An 11,033-nucleotide genomic window follows, 5' to 3' on the forward strand; every position below is an offset into this window, starting at 1 on the left:
CGGGCAGAGTGAAATTTTGTTGGATTTCTCCACTGCCACATACCAAGGGAAATGGCGGGAGATTACGTGCAAGTCTCCACTCAACTGTTTCTAAAACTCAGATGGGAGTGGCCTGGCAATAACTCTCTGCTCTTCTGTGCTTGGTGAATGAGTGCTCATCATCCATTTGCTACTTCATGCCTAGTACTGAGACAGTAGTAGATGGAGACATGTGGATCTGAGTCCTCTCGTACCACAAAACTACAGTTCAATTCTCCAAACACTTACTCATGGGGCTTTTATTTTGTACCTTTGTTTCTTTTATAAAATTCAAGTTCAAATTCAGCTCTTCATGAATGGATTCAATGACAATTCTTTTTTAAAAAGCAAAATCATTCCTGCACCAATGAATGGAAGCCCCAGTCATTATGGCAAGGAAATTAATCTATTTATCAGTGCACACAGAAATTAATGCAAACATATAGATACCCACAGTAAAAACAGCACAAAGTGGGTCTGAATACATCATTGCAAAATCAAATTCTCAGAATCACTCAATTGATTAGTCTCCTTACATGGTATAACTCATACCATAATGCGTCATCTGTCTAACAACTTTACTTGTGTTCAATTGCAATAATTTCTTTTGGAAACAAAATTGAAAGCAATAAACCTTTAAAGACAACCGATTGATTTTAAAAGGAAGTGTATGAAGGAACATTATTTTCTCTAAATGTAAAGCCCAGCATGTCAGAAGCAGCAATAGGGAGATTTCTAGGAAACACTTAGCTGAAAACCCGTCAGTGCAGTGATTTATATTTTTAAACCAAGACAACAAATGCCAGTCTTATACACAGTCAATGGGCGGTAGCTATGCACTTCAGTTTATTACTCAAGGGCAGTCAATGGGAGCAAAACGGCGCCTTCCTTCTGAAGGAAGTCAACTGCTCAGTCAGTTCCACTTTCACATTTCTCTCAAGCAATAAACTTGTGACAAAAAACATGTTAGAACCACTGAACTGCAGTAACTCCTTCTTAATTTGCTGCTGTTCGAAGTTCAGTCGTTTGTTTTTGGCTGAAGTCAGTGTGGTTAGATCAACACTTAATCGTCTTTGAAAAAGTGCCCACTGGAGGTTTGTGTGCACATCAACACACACAAAACACACACACCCCATTCATAATTTTTATTAGGCTCTGACAGCTTGCAAAATCAATGATTCTGGAAGAGGATTTACATGTACAAGGTATGGAAGCTACTCCTTGTCCCTATCTCATTCTTATTAAAATAAATTCAGGCTTGAAAAACCCTCACTTCCGCCTCACTGAAACATTCATATTCAACACCTGTAAAGACAAGGCTGCACACTTAAGTCAGAAAGACCAAAAATCTGACTTCCTAAATTTGCATGAAATTTCGTGCCCTGTGTATATTTCAGCCATAGAATTAAAACACCCAGTTCAATGGGAAAAAGAGTTGCAACCGCTTACAGTAAACTCAGTAACTCCACCAGCACCAGCACAGCAGAGTGTGGCTAGTTCAGACAAATACAAAGACTTAGGGCTGGCACCCATTTGGAGAGCTGGGCTCTGGCTGCAAGAATTAAAATGAACCTCAATGTAATGTGATCATGCAGAACTTTCCATGCATCACTTGCTCAGCACACTTTTATTAAAAAAAAGAAAACCTCAAAAAAAACTGTTATTACATAAGGTGCCAAAATAGACCGCGAGAAACAAACACTACCATGCTGACGCACTTACCTTACTGTTTCCAGTGCTCAGTTTCGTCGTTCCATTGAGCAGTTTAATTCACAAGGAACACGAGTGTCAGGGAGTTTGTTCTGATGCTTCTGAGATCCTGCTCTTATGAATGAAAGAACTATGACTCATCCTCTTCAGTCTTTAAGTAACTGCATGACAAACCCGAAGCTTACACATATTCCCTCTTTGTTCACTGAATGGTTAGAAAAACTCAGAAGTTGATTTGATGCATTCTTATATAGACATATCTAAGCCCAACCCTCTAATAGAGCATCCTGACAAAAGACTGACAATCTGGTGAGTAACCATAGTCCGAGATGAAACTAAAATGAAACGATTGTATTACAGCCGATGATTCACAACCACATTATCCATTGCACAATCTCAACGCCTCGTGGTTGAAACAAACATTGCCAAAGTGCTGGAAAGAGAAACAACCAGTTTGCTCAATTTAATCAGAGGGATAAGTGAGCAGCTACCAGCAGAAGGGATTCCCCTTAAAACACGGGGAAGGAAAAGCACCATGATTTGCAAACCCGCTCTACAGGGAAATTAACCTTACTGTGCTACGATCTACTGTCAGGTGGTAGGTTCTACTCAAATCAACAAGGCATTTGATTTGAGAATAAAAACAACATCTCCACCTTAAATACAAAAGGGCTGGTAACTATTCAATGATTCTGAGTCAATTAACTCTCGTTATGACCCAGTGATTACCTGTACAACTAATGCAGCTAGAAGTCTCTCAACCCCACTGCCTAATCTTTGCTCATTCTTCAAAGGCTCCGACGGCATACAGCTCATCAACTCTACTGATTAACGACAGCGTGCCAGTCCACTGTTTCATCCGCTTCACATACAAGATGCTAAATGCCAAACGTCTCGCTTTCAAAAACTGGTTACAGTTGTGAAGTGCATTCATGTGCCTTGAGTGGGTCCCCTCTCCTCGCCCAATGGAGCTAACCTACATTTGGGCACTGTCTGATATGGCCTGCACTGCTCTGGTAGCTTACTGCTAAGACCTGTTCCTCTCACGCAAAGGTGGACAGAAAATACTATTCGACGATAGCCACTATAGTTGAGACTGATCTCACAGTCTTCCAAACCCTGTGTGTTCTAGCTGGACAAAGACAATGCCAACAGCTCCATTCCTTCACTCCAGATCAGGCAGAAGTATATTTCATGACTGTGCCTGTTCTCACCATCCGACTCCACAAACACCAGAAATGACAGCGGGGATCTTTCAGGTTTACAAGCCTTATTTCCACTTTGAGTGGTGCCTTGACCAATCAAGTCATTGTGGGAGCATTTTCAGCTTTTAGCAGCTCCTTATCAAAGTACTGAAGATGCCACCCCTCTAACATTTACTCTGCTCGAGCTCCTGAAACTCCAGACTCTCAATACTCATGCCACATATACCTTAAAAGCATCAACTCACCAAGACTCTTCGACACCACCTTCCACAGTCCTCAGCTCTACCACCAGGAAAGGACACGGGCAGTCCGTGTGTGGAAACACCATCACCTGCAGGTGCTGACTCAGAACCATGTCGCTGTTCCTTCAGGGTCGCTGGGTCAAAAAACCTCAAACTGCCTTCCCAAGAGTGTTGTGGCCGTTTGTATACCCCAAAGGCTGCAAGATTCGAGTACACCATCACTTTCTCCAGGGCATTTAGGAACAGGCAATAAATATGGGTTCGATTGGCAATGTCCACATTCAATACATGGACAATAAAAATAGTTTCCATTCTATTTTGCGCATTAAATTTGAAATTGCTTGCAACAGATCATACGTTTTATTTGAGTGAATTAGTAAGCAACAGGTTATGAAATTCCCCTTGCATCTTAAAAGCTAGGTTAAACCCAATCTAGATTGAAGGATTCACAGTCTCCTTGCTCCACAAGTCAGCGTCCATTGTGGAATGGCATTGAACAACCACAAAAATACATCTCATGAGTAAGAAAGCCACATCTTCACAGTTAGCACCAACTGATACTGAGGACACCACAATGGGTGGTGTGCAAAGTGAAATTGCACACTGGCACAACAATGGGTGGTGCCCTCAAATTGCATTAAAGTGCAATGGTAGGTCACCAAATGGGAGTTGAGTGGAGTTGTTATTGTGCTTAAAATAACAAAAGTGTGACAAAAACTAGGTGAACCTTCAACACACCGCACCCAAAATAGAATGCTTAATGAGTAAACATACAAGCCAAAAAAAACACTCCAACAAATCTGCAGTACAGAGCTCGCAATCTGAAATGCACTGTTTCTGTCTGAAAATTGCAACAGGATGATCATCAGGAGGGCAGGAGCAGATCTTCACCTGTTTCTGACGAAGGGCCATGAGACTCAAAGCGAGACTCTGTTTCTCTCTCCGCAGATGTTGTTAGACACGTGGAGTCTCTCCAGCATTCTCGGTTTTTATTGCACCCATTTGTTCGTCACAGTGTGCACCAGTCTTCAGTGAGGAGTTTTGCCTTTACTGCTTTAACATACCACTGGCTCAATACAAACATGCAAGAAATGGGCTCTCACCCATTTCTGAACCAGTCTGTCACAGTCAGCAGAAAAATCAAGGGTTTAAAGTGCACAAAGCTCTCATGTTTATAGTCAGACAAGGAATGGCCCCTCAATGTGGATAAAACAAATTTCATTCTTCAAAACTCACCTGAAATGCGAAGCTAAGAGGCACAGAGAATATCACCTGTTCCTCAGTCATCCACTTACAAAAAAATACTTTGTTATTACAATGGTCATTTTTTTCACACTTGTTCTCATGCCCAACCTTTCTCCTTCATTTGTTTTTTATGATGTTTATAGAGTATTACTGTTGTCAACTAATTTTCCTATTTATCTTTGCAACTCCTGCCTTAGACACAATCCAAGCTGGAACATTCTTAACCTTTCAGATTGCACTTCACTATCTCCCACAGCTGTTTGAGCTGAAATTTCCTTCATGAACCTGTTATTGAGATTAGGCTCCTCTTCACTTCATGGAATGATGAGATAATGAGATGTCGTCCTTCATCATCCCACCCCAACCTTCAACCTCCCCACCCCGTTTTCAAAGTGATTAGATCTTGAACACTATTTCCCCCAGCACGCTCTTATCTTTAGATCTCCTCGTTACTCAGAAACGGATCGGGCCACACTATCTCCCCTGACAGAAGTACAGCATAGAGTCCAATGGCACGCTGGATGCTAGTGAAGTACTACCTTCCAATTTTGACCATAAACATTTGCCATGCCACAGTCAAGTTAGAATAAAAGTTCACCAAAATTCTAAGTAACAACCGATGCAAGCTCTCTAAATGTGCCTACAAATGAATGGCCATTTCCGTGCCATCACTTGGCTGTCTTGTTTCCAAACTTATTCATGAGATGAGAATATTGCTGGCCATGCCAGCACCTACTGTCCATCCCTAACAAGAATCAGCCCTACTGAAGTGGTTCAGGAGTTCAAATTTAAGCCAGACCAAGTAAGGATGGGAGATTTCCTTCCCTCATGGATAGTATGGAACCACATGGGATTTCATCACAATCAGCAGTGGTTCCATGATTGGCTTGAGGTGAGCTATTCATTCAATATCTTTGCTGGATTCAAATTGGACCGAATGCTGTACTGGGATTCAAACCCATGTCCTGAGAATATTAACTGGGAGCTCTGGATTAATAATCCAGTGACATTACCATCGCATGACCATGTCTTAATTATCAAAAGTTACCTGCTACCACAGTTGAGTCCTTAATTATTGTCCAATAATTACTCCACAGTTTTATTGCTGTTGAAACTTGTAGCCTAGTCCATTTAACTGCTGACCCAATCTCAGCTATACTCAGCCTTCTATCAAACCCATAATAACAAGCTTGCATTTATATAACGTTTTGACTTCAGTACATCCTGAAATGCTTCAAAGACAATTAAATGCTGTTAAAATACCATCACTGGTGTAATTTGGAGTAAAGTGTGCAAAGTTCTTACCCAAGAAAAGGCTGGGACTTTTTTTCAGTGGAGGTTGAGAGGTGACCTTACAGAGGTTTACAAAATCAAGAGGAGTACAGATAGGGCTAATGGTGGGTGTCTTTTCCCGAGTCTGGGGAAATTTCAAGACTCTGGGGCATATTTTTAAAAGGAGAAACACTTAAAAACAAAATGAGCAAAGCTTTTACACAGAGAGGGGTTCACATGTGGCATGAACTTCCTGGGGAAGTGTGATGCAGGTACAATTACAACATTTAAAAGACACTTGGATAGGTACACAAATAGGAAAAGGTTGAAGGGATATGGGCCAAACTAAACTAGTCCCATAACATTAAAAATATGGGACTAGTTTAGCTTGGGAACATGGTCAGTGTAGACTAGTTGGACCGAAGGGTCTGTTTCCATGTTGTATGATCTTAAAAACTACAAAACTTTTAAAAACAAAATACGCGAGGATGCTAGGATCTCTAGGTTTTCTTTACTTCACTATGGAACATGGGCATCACTAACTGGGCCAGCATTTATTGCCTATTCCTAGCTCCCTCAGAGTAAGCAGCTTCTTGAACTGCGAGATCCATGTGCTGTAGGTAGACTGTCAATGCCATTAGGGAGGACGTTCCAGGATCTTTCAATAATGTTGGGGCATTTTCTACACTGCCCTAGGGCTGGTTGCGAACACAGGGTCTCTGTTGAGTGTTATGTTCAAAAGATGGTACACTGCAAATGTGCAGCACTCCCTCTGTACTGCCCAGTGCAGTATGAGATTTGACTGAAGGCTCAGGTCATTGGAATTGGGGCCACAGCAATGACTGAGGGGCAAGGATGTTCATGATACAGCCAAACCAACAGCATCATCAAACTAATGTACCCTTAAAATTAGCAGGGGTCAATTTAGAACAGAAATGAGATGACATTTCTCTAGCCAGAGAGCGGTGGGCCTGTGGAATTCATTGCCACGGTGTACAGAGGAGGCAGGGGTGTCTTCAAGGCATAGATTGATAAATTCTTGATCTCGCAAAGAATTAAGGGCAACAAGGAGAGGGCGGGTAAGTGGAATTGAAATGACCATCAGGCATGATTAAATGGCGGAGTAGACTCGATGGGTCGAATGGCCTTGCTTTCACTCCTATGTCTTATGGTTTTATGAGGGTTCATCAAGAGTTCATTCCCCACTTTCAGAGAGCCTTTCAGGACAGAAGAGGGCCTTTCATCCATCAAGTTGCATTTTTTAAAAATTTGATTTGATTTATTATCATCAAAGATACCTAGCTACCTCTGTTTTGCGTGCAGTACAGACAGATCATACCATACAAAGTGCATTAGGGTAACGGAACAGAGCCAGGAATATGCTGTTATGGTCGCAGAGAAGTTGATCTCGTTTGTGCACCATTAAATTTGAAATTTGAGAGACCCATTCAGAATCTGGATCAGAACATGTGGTGGACAGGGAGCTGCTCTCGATACACTGATCCAAAAAACAACAAAGTACTGCAGATGCTGGAAATCTGAAATGAAAACAGAAAATACTGGAAACACTCAGCAGGATTTGTGGAGAGAGAAACAAGAGTTAACATTAAATTACTGCAGGTGCTGGAATCTATACTGAAAACAAAAAATGATGGAAATCATAATGGGTCAGGCAGCATCTATGGAGACAGAGAGACAGAGAAAGAGAGAGAGAGGGTGAGAAAGCTGATGTTTTGAGTCTAGATGACTCTTCAGAATTGACGCTTCTTCAGAAATGATCCTTTAAGCATCAGACCTGACTTTGCAATGCAAGCTTGTCATGTTAAGATCTACTAAGATTTAAAAGGGTTTAAAAAATATTAAAATGTTCCCTGTGTCTAATTTGTGCTGTCAATTCCTAGGAAGACAGGATGATATAGGTTTTTCCAAAGCTCCTCTACTGTGTCATTTTACAGAATCATCTCCTTCCAAAATGCAGGATTCTACCAGTCTGGATCCATGCAGCAAACTTCAAAAGTATGTTCAAAAGATCGGCAAACAATCCACAACTACTGGCTGAAGATACCAACTGACATGTACTAATATCACCTAAGCATATCCAAACGTGCACTTCACACTGTGACTCAGAGCATCAGTATTTGTGGAAAGATTAAACAATTTGAGAAATTCTTGGCATGCCTGATTCACCTCTGAAAGAACTAACTTCTCTCCTGTTCAAGTGATTCAACCTCTAGGTATTGTACAAGTTTAGATCAGTGTGGTGCTGGAAGAGCACAGCAGGTCAGGCAGCATCCGAGCAGCAGGAAAACCGACATTTCGGGCAAAAGCCCTTAATCAAAAACGTCGATTTTTCTGCTCCTCGGATGCTGCCTGACCTGCTGTGCTTTTCCAGCACCACTCTAATCTAAACTCTGGTTTCCAGCGTCTGCAGTCCTCACTTTTGCCATTTTGTACAAGTCCCCAAGCAATGTTAGCAGGCAAAGGACGAGCAGCGATAGCAATACTGTGTAGATATTACAGTCTTTTCACTCCTTCCACCAACATTTATTGCACACCCTCTGCAAGGAATAGGGCAGGAGGTGACACAAGTTTCAAGTGGAAAACAGCAGCATGATTCCACAAAATTTGAAATTAAACCGTGCAAAATTGCACAGCTTGAGGTTGCAAGTTTAATTGGGACTTCAATGGGAGAGAATCAAAAAATTGTAGAAAATTTGAGAGAGAATAATGGGTATGGCAGAGTGACCATTGTACACAATAATGACTAAACAACTGAGTTATGAATTTGTTTCCTACAACATGTTCACTGCTGAGTTTTTGTCCCCCAAAAAATGTCAGTGCTTTCCAAACTTCTCCCTGCTTCCTGAACTCATTCGTGCTGAGATAGCAAGGTCCTGCTAAAGCACCAACTCAGTTGCTACTAATTAGTCATATTGCCTCAAAGCTTGCAACCCCACCGTGGAAAAGTCTGCTTTTAGTCCAATCGCAGACTGTCCAGCGGGAGAGGTAGCAAGGCCAACATTATTTCTATTTGTGTCCTTTTGAGACAATACGGGCAGGTTCACCAGGGGAGAGGTCAAAGAGAGAATTGAGCTTCTGGCATGAAGCCAAAGGTTTAATGCTGACCATGAAACCAATATTCATTGTTGGAAAAATCTCATCTGCTTCACCAATGCCGTTTTAGTGAGGGAAATCTTCCCTGGTCTGGTCTACATGTAACTCCAGACCCACAGCAATGTGGATGACTCTTAACTGCCCTCTGGGCAATTAGGGATGGGCAATAAATGCTGGCCAAGCCAGGGACGTGTACATCCCATGAGTGAACAAAGAAACAACATCTGCATTAATATACTACCTTTCATGTGATAAAGCTTCCTAGGGCAGGATTATATATAAGTAGAATGTCATTAATCGCCACAAAGATGTGGATAGACAGAAGAGCAAAGGTTTGTCCACAGAAGTGGGTTTTAAGGAGCGTCTTTAAGGAGGAAAGCAAAAAGGAGCAAGGCAGAGACAGATTCAGGAGAGAATTCCAAGGCTTGGGAGCCAGGCAGCTGAAGGCACAGCCACTATTGATAAAATGATTAAAATTGGGCACGGTACAAAAACCAAAAATGTAAGCATTACAGATGAAAGTCGTGGGGCTGAACGGAATACTACAGGGGTTGGGAAATGATGGACAAATATTACATTTCTTATAGGCTAAACCGGAAATACGTAGGGAAAGCACACAAGAGTAGAAAGGAGGAGCTTTGATTTCTAGACTCTTTTGCATGATCTCAGAGTGCTTCAAAGTACTTGGAAGTACTCGAGGCAATCAAAGGGATATTTCTGAAAACTCACAATAAGTATATTCCTACTATCAATTAAAAAAATCTAAAGAGAAGACTTTCCCATCTGTGGTTAACTAGAGGAGGTTGGGACCGCATCAAACCTGAGTAAAAACATGACTGTGCAAACACGAATGGCAGGTCAGTTGATTAGTCAGATTACAAAAGAAAACAGCAGAGAATGACTATAGTGTTAACCAGGAGGAAGAAATTAAGAAAGTTTGAGAAGAACAAAACTAAAATTACTGGAAAAAACTCAGATCTGGCTGCATCTGTGCAGAGAAGGCAGGGTTAATGTTTTGGGTCCTTCTTTAGAACTGACAGGGGATTGGGGTGTGGGGTAAGGAGCAAGCCAAAGGAGGAGATGGAAAGATGGAAGCCAGAGAGAAACATGGTTGAGCAGACAAAGGAGTGGGTAAAGGTCAGCCTGGAGGAATCAATAGTTGCTAATGAGGACCATGAGTGCCTGACAATGGGTTGTAAGGGGTAGCAGCCCATGTGATTATAAGGCTGTGTGTGTGTGTGTGTGTGTGTGTGTGTGTGTGTGTGTGTGTGTGTGGGGGGGGGGTGGAAAGAGGTGGGGAAGTTGGGGATAAGGGGAGACGGTACTCAGCCCTAAAATTATTTAACACTATGTTGAGTCCAGGAGGTTGCAGGGTTCACAAGTGGAAAATGAGATGCTATCCTTCCAGCTTGCGCTGAGCTTCACTGGAATTGGATGCCAGATGCCAGTCAGGGAACACGGTGACGTGAAGCGGCAGGCAACATGAAACTCGGTCATTTTTGCAGACAGAATGTAGGTATTTCACAAGACAGTCATCCAGACTGTGTTTCATCCCCCCAGTCTCAAGCACATCACATTGTCAGCAGTCAATATGGCCTTGTCATCCTTAGCCCAACTCGGAGAAAGTAAAGACTGCAGATACGGGAGATCAGAGTCAAAGAATGTGGTGCTGGAAAAGCACATCATGAAGAAGAGCTTATGCTCGAAACGTCGACTCACCTGCTCCTCAGATGCTGCCTGACTGGCTGTGCTTTTCCAGCACCTCACTCTTCAATCCTCAGCCTAACCCCTACACATCAGGCCTTGTGATCACATGGGCTGCTATCACACACAACCCATTGTCAGTCATTAATGGTCCCCATTAGCAGCTATTGATTCCCCCAGGCTAACCTTGACCCATTCCTGTTTCTGTCCAACTACCTTTCTCTCTCTCCTGGATCCATCAGCACCTATCAGTTCCACCTCCCCCCACCCCACCTTCAGCATATGTACCAACCTTTCCCAGCTCCAATCCATTCTGAAGGACCTGAAATGTTAACTCGGCTTTTGCTCCACAGATGCTGCTGGACCTGCTGAGTTTTCCAAGCAATTTCTGTTTTTGATTTTGTTTGTAAAGAGTATGGGAAGATGTTAGCTAGGAATTTAAATATGAATAGCAGGGGTTTCTAAAAGACATTTTAAAAAGGAAATCAGCAAGTGCGTGCTATTTCTCTAGTGAGTGAGAATA

General features: G+C 42.2%; 1 long non-coding RNA gene across 3 annotated transcripts in view; it reads right to left on the reverse strand.

Moving 5' to 3' along the window:
- Positions 1–2,380, reverse strand: part of LOC148145815 (uncharacterized) — a 65,931-nt gene extending 63,551 nt beyond the window's left edge. Inside the window, exon 1 of one of the 3 annotated variants that reach the window (XR_015761059.1) lies at positions 1,741–2,380. This is a non-coding gene — a long non-coding RNA (uncharacterized LOC148145815). The remainder of the gene's footprint in view (positions 1–1,740) is intronic. The other 2 variants (XR_015761058.1, XR_015761060.1) reach the window with 2 other exon arrangements.
- Between the last annotated feature and the right edge of the window lie 8,653 nt (positions 2,381–11,033).

This window comes from Chiloscyllium plagiosum, unplaced genomic scaffold (assembly GCF_037043375.1).
Source record: "Chiloscyllium plagiosum isolate Xiang-an unplaced genomic scaffold, Cpla_swu_hap1 HiC_scaffold_23, whole genome shotgun sequence".
NCBI classification, from domain to species: Eukaryota; Metazoa; Chordata; class Chondrichthyes; order Orectolobiformes; family Hemiscylliidae; genus Chiloscyllium; species Chiloscyllium plagiosum.